Consider the following 6,000-nt stretch of genomic DNA (forward strand, 5'->3'; position numbering starts at 1 on the left):
TGATTTGCATTTCTCTGATTACCAAAGACTTGGAGCATTTTTTCATGTGTTTCTCAACCTTTTGGATCTCTTCTGTGGTGAATATTCTGTCCATATCCTCTCCCCATTTTTGAATGGGTTTATTTGTTTGCCTGTTGTTGAGTTTGTCAAGCTCTTTATATATTTTGGTTACTAGCTCTTATCTGATGTAAGGCATGTAAAGATCTTCTCCCATTCTGTGAGGGGTCTCTTAGTTTGGGTAGTAGTTTCCTTAACTGTGCAGAAGCTTTTTAATTTGATGTAGTCCCATAGGTTTATGCTTGTGTTAGTCTTCTTTGTAATTGGATTTGTTTCATTAAAGATGTCTTTAAAATTTATGCGGAAAAGAGTTCTGCCAATATTTTCCTCTAAGTATCTGATAGTTTCTGGTCTAATATCGAAGTCCTTGATCCACTTGGAATTTACTTTTATATAGAGGTTCAGTTTCATTCTTCTGTATGTTTCAACCCATTTTTTTTCAACACCATTTGTTGAAGAGACGCTGCTCTTAGTTTTGGCACCTTTATCAAAGATTAGATGTCCATAGGTGTGGGGCCTTACTTCTGGGCTCTCAACTCTATTTCACTGGTCAGTGTGTCTATTCATGTTCCAGTACCAAACAGTTTTGATGACAATGGCCCTATAATACAATTTGAGATCTGGGAGTATGATGCCTCCAGTTCTGTTCTTTCTTCTCAAGACTGTCTTGGCAATTCTAGGTATTTTCTGGTTCCAGATAAACATTTGTAGCATTTGTTCTATTCTCCTAAAAAAATGTGGTTGGAATCTTGATGGGGATAACATTAAATTTGTAGATGGCTCTGGGTAGTATATTCATTTTGATGATGTTAATTCTTCCAACCCATGAACATGGAATATCTTTCCACTTCTTTGTGTCTTCTTTAATTTCCTTGAATAGTGACTCATAATTTTCAGTATACAAGTCTTTCACTTCTTTGGTTAGGTTTATTCCTAGATATTTTATTGTTTTTGTTGCTATAGTAAAAGGAATTGATTTCTGGGTGTCAACTTCTACTAACTTAGTGTTTGCAAAGAGGAATGTCACTGACTTTTGAATGTTAATTGTGTAGCCTGACACCTTACTGTATTGCCTGATGACTTCCAAAAGCTTCTTGCTGGATTCCTTAGGTTTTTCTATGTATACTATCATGTCATCTGCAAATAGGGAGATTTTGATTTTTTTCTATTCCAATCTGTATGCCTTTAATTCCTTGCTCCTGCCTGATTGCTATGGCAAGAATTTCCAACACTATGCTGAATAGTAATGGTGATAGTGGGCAGCCCTGTCTAGTACCTGATCTGAAGGGAAATACTTCCAGTTTTTTACCATTGAGTATGATGTTGGCTGTAGGTTTGCTATATATAGACTCCACTATCTTCAGGAATTTTACATCTATTCCCATTTTTTGTAGAGTTTTGATCATAAAGGGATGTTGTGGGAATCTAGTGGTTGTGCAGCAGGTTAAGCACACGTGGCACAAAGTGCTAGGACTGACATAAGAATCCCAGTCAGAACCCCAGGTGGTGAAGCAGGTCTGCAGGTAAGTGTGTGTGTGTGTGTGTGTGTGTGTGTGTGTGTGTGTGTGTGTGTGTGTGTGTGTTGCATTTTGTCAAAGGCTTTCTCTGCATCTATGGATGTGATCATGTGGTTTTTGGTCTTGCTTTTATTGATATGGTGGATCTTGTTGATTGATTTATGTATATTAAACCAACCTTGCTTCCCTGGAATAAACCCCACTTGGTCATGAACAACAATCTTTTCATTATACTACTGTATCTGGTTGGCTAGAATTTTGTTCAATATTTTGGCATCTATGTTCATCAGAGATATTGGTCTGTAGCTTTCTTTTTTGCTTGTGTCCCTGTCTGCTTTTAGTATCAGAGTGATGCTGGCTACATAGAAGCTGGAAGGGAGTATTCCTGTGTCTCCAATCTTCTGGAAGACCTTTAAAAGTAGAGGTATTAACTCTTCCTTGAAGGTTTTGTAGAATTCATTTGTAAAACCATGTGGTCCAGGACTTTTATTCTTGGGAAGGTTTTTTATAACTGTTTCAATTTCATTAGCTGTGATGGGCCTGTTCATATTATCTAGTTCCTCTTTATTTAATTTTGGAAGTTCATAGGTATCTAGGAAAGCGTCCATTTCCTCCAGGTTCTCCAATATAAGTGATTTCTCATATAATTATTAGTTGTCTAAATCAGATCTGCAATCATATTTCTTGAAGAAATATTTTGATTGACTTAATAACTTTCATTATAAAGAAAAAAATGCAAAGCTCCCCTCACCCCTACCACCCCAATAATCACTGAACTTTGCAGCTATGTTGCACTGTGTTGTATTTCTCTTTTTTTAATTTTCCCTTTTGTTGTCCTTGTTGTTTTTTTCTTGTTTTTTTATTGTTGTTGTAGTTATTATTGTTTTTGTTACTGGTGTCATCATTGTTGGATAAGACAGAGAGAGAGATGGCGAGAGGAGGAGAAGACAGAGAGAGGGAGAGAAAGACAGACACCAGCAGACCTGCTTCACTGCCTGTGAAGTGAATTCCCTACAAGTGGGGAGCCGGGTTCAAACCGGGATCCTTACTGGTCCTTGTGCCTCGTGCCACGTATGCTTAACTTGCCACACGGCTGTCCGACCCACTAGTTTTTCTCTTTTTATTTCCTGTTGTTGCTCTCATTTGATGAGGCAAATTTTAGGAAGTCAGTTTTATCCTGCATAATTACTATATAAGAAAATGCCTATCAAGGCCCAGGTAGTGGTCCACTCAGTTAACTACAGGTAGGAAGCAAGGGATGGAATCTGGGTCTTTTCAAGAGAAACTCTACTGGAGTGGTAAAGCAGGTCTGCAGGAGTCTATCTTTCTCTCTCCCTCTCTCCCTCCCCTTCCTCTCTTAATTTCTCTCTGTCTTATCAAAAAGAAGAAGGAGGAGGAGGAGGAGGAGGAGAAGGGCAGAGGGTAGATAGCATAATGGTTATGCAAACAGACTCTCATGCCTCAGGCTCTAAAGTCCCAGGTTCAATCCCTCCCACCACCATAAGCCAGAGCTGAACAGTGCTCTGGTAAAAAAAAAAAAAAAAAAAGGGAGAAGAAGAAGGAGGAGGAGGAGAGGAAGCCACTGGCCACAGGGTGGTTTGTAGTGCCAGCACTGAGCTCCAACAATAACCCTAGTGGCAATAAAAATAAATAAATAAATATGAAATAAAAAGAGTACATTTATCTGAAACCATGGCAAAAGAACTGACAGCTTCCCACTGGCTTGTGTTTGTGTTGTGCACGGTTTATTTCTTTTATTATTTTGTTTCTTGCTAGCTTTTGTTGTTACGTGCCTAACTTCAAGTCTCCTTCTTCTTCCATGATTATTACTTTGGAAATTAGAGGAGGAAATCTCATGAATCAAATAATTTGTATCTAGCTGCTCTAAAGCAGGTCTGTGCAGAAAGGAGCATTATCTATGTGGAACTTAAAAAGGGGTATATTTGAGTTGAACCTATTAGTTCCTTAAGTTGTCATAGGAGGAAAAGCCGTGTCAAATTATTTTTTACATTCTATACAGTTTACTTTTATAATTAGTGCTGCTGTATTCAGGTTGCCGAATTAGGTCCATTTCTGGGTATTTTATTCTTACAGAACATGATTATAGTGGAAACCAGTGAGGAAGAATTGTAATTGGATAAAAATTTAAAAGAGTGAATTAATTATTGAGAACTATAATTAATCAGGGTTATTCGTCTCAAGGTTAGCACTTTAAAATGTATTTTACAGGTACTATAAAATGCTTCACTTAGTGAAAACCTTTTCTAATGATGATAATACACCTCATCACAAAGGCAGAGAGAAATCCCTCTACACAAGTCTCTGTTTTGTTCTTTTTTGTGATTTTACCTCTGCTCCATAGTCAATCCAGTGGTCAGCCAGCAAAACAGAAGGCAGGGTAATTGCATCTGGAGTATTACCACTGGCCCATGGAAACTTGGAGAGAGGTGACTGCAGGTCTTTCTGCTTTCAGCCCCGTTAGACCCTTTTCTAGGACATGTCTGTCCACTCTCTCAACGTCTCCATCTTCCCTTTCTGCCTACCTAGCATGTGTTCAAGAGAAATCTCTAGTAAGGTATCCAGAATGTTTATAGCAGATATGCACTTCAGAACCTTTTTTTTATGTTCTTTTTTTTTTATGTTTTTTATCTTTTTTTTATGTTCTGAAGATTTACATGCAAACACACTGCTGTATGAATTTTGTAACTATTGCACAGGGAGTAAGAAACATATGCCTTCCTTTTAATTCCATTATAAACCTCAAGTTCCTTTAAAAAGAAAATGGGGACAGGGGGTGGGTAGTAAGGCACTGAGTTAAACTCACATAGTGCAAGGTGCCATGACCACATTAAGGATCCCTGTTCAAACCCCCAGCTCCCCACCTGCGTTGGGCGGGGGGCAGCATCACTTCACAAGGGGTGATGCAGGTCAACAGGTGTCTGTCTTTCTCTCTCCTTCACTGTCTTCCCCTCCTCTCTCAATTTCTCTCTGTCCTATCCAACAACAATAATAATAGCAATAACAACAACAATGGGGGGGATGGCCTCCAGGAGCACTGGACTTGTAGTGTAGCACCAAGCCCCAGCAATGCCCCTGGAGGCCAAAGGAAATAAAAATCTGAAGCCTTTACAAAGAAGTAGTATTCCGTTAGTAGTGCACTTGCTATGATTTCAACCCTTATTATGCTGTGAATCCAACTCTTTGTTCTAAATCAACCTTACTTCATATTTTAAAAGATGAAAGTAAACACACGATACACATTTGTATTTATTTATTTTTATTAATTTTTATTATTGGATAGAGGACAAAGAAAATTGAGAGGGGAGTGGGGAGACTAAGGGAGGGAAAGAGACAGAGAGACACCTGCAGCCCTGCTTCACCACTTGTGACACTTTCCCCCTGCTGGTGGGGACCAGGGACTTGAACCTGAGTCCTTGTGCCCTGTAGGGTGTGCGCTTAACCAGCTGCACCACCAGCTGGGCCCACAATATACATTTTTAAGTTTAATGTATAACATCTTAAAATACGTAAAAACTTACATCTTATAATGTATAACATATATTTCTTATAATTAAAACAGCTGCTTTATGTATTTGTACTGATGTGTACATGTACTTCTTCTTTCAAAGTAATCTCACATTGTAGGGTCGTGCAGTGGCACACCCAGTGTGCACACCTGTTATCATGTAAAAGGACCTGGGTTCAAGTCCCTTGCCCCCACCTGCAGAGCAGAAACTTCCTGAGTGGTGAACCAATGCTGCAGGTGTCTCTCCACATCTCTCTTTCCCTCCTCTCCTCCTCCTTTCTCCACTTCTCTGAACTTATTTTAAAAAAATAAATAAAAATTATTTTAAAAAAATACTGCTGTTAGGTTTCTAAAAATAAGGAAGCTCATCTTATAATAATATAATGTAGGCATAAGTTATCACTAAGTTCATGGTTTTACCATTTTTAAATTTATTTTTTATTTTAAATTTCTTTGTTGGGGAAATGTTTTACATTCGACAGTAAAAACAATAGTTTGTACATGCGTAACATTTCACAGTTTTTCCACATAACACAATACAACCCCCACTAGGTCCTCTGTCGTCCTTTTTGGACCTGTATTCTCCCCATCACCACCCATCCACCCCAGAGTCTTTTACTTTGATGCAATACACCAATTCCAGTTAAGCTTCTAGTTGTGTTTTCTCTTCTGATCTTGTTTTTCAACTTCTTCTTGAGAGTGAGATCATCCCATATTCATCCTTCTGTTTCTGACTTATTTCAGTTAACATGAATTTTTCAAGGTCCATCCAAGATGGGCTGAAAATAATGAAGTCACCATTTTTGATAGCTGAGTAGTATTCCATTGTGTATATAGATCACAACTTGCTCAACCATTCATCTACTGTTTTAAAATTTATTGTGTATAGGCAATATATAT

The sequence above is a fragment of the Erinaceus europaeus genome, chromosome 9 (genome assembly GCF_950295315.1).
Source record: "Erinaceus europaeus chromosome 9, mEriEur2.1, whole genome shotgun sequence".
In the NCBI taxonomy this organism is placed as follows: Eukaryota; Metazoa; Chordata; class Mammalia; order Eulipotyphla; family Erinaceidae; genus Erinaceus; species Erinaceus europaeus.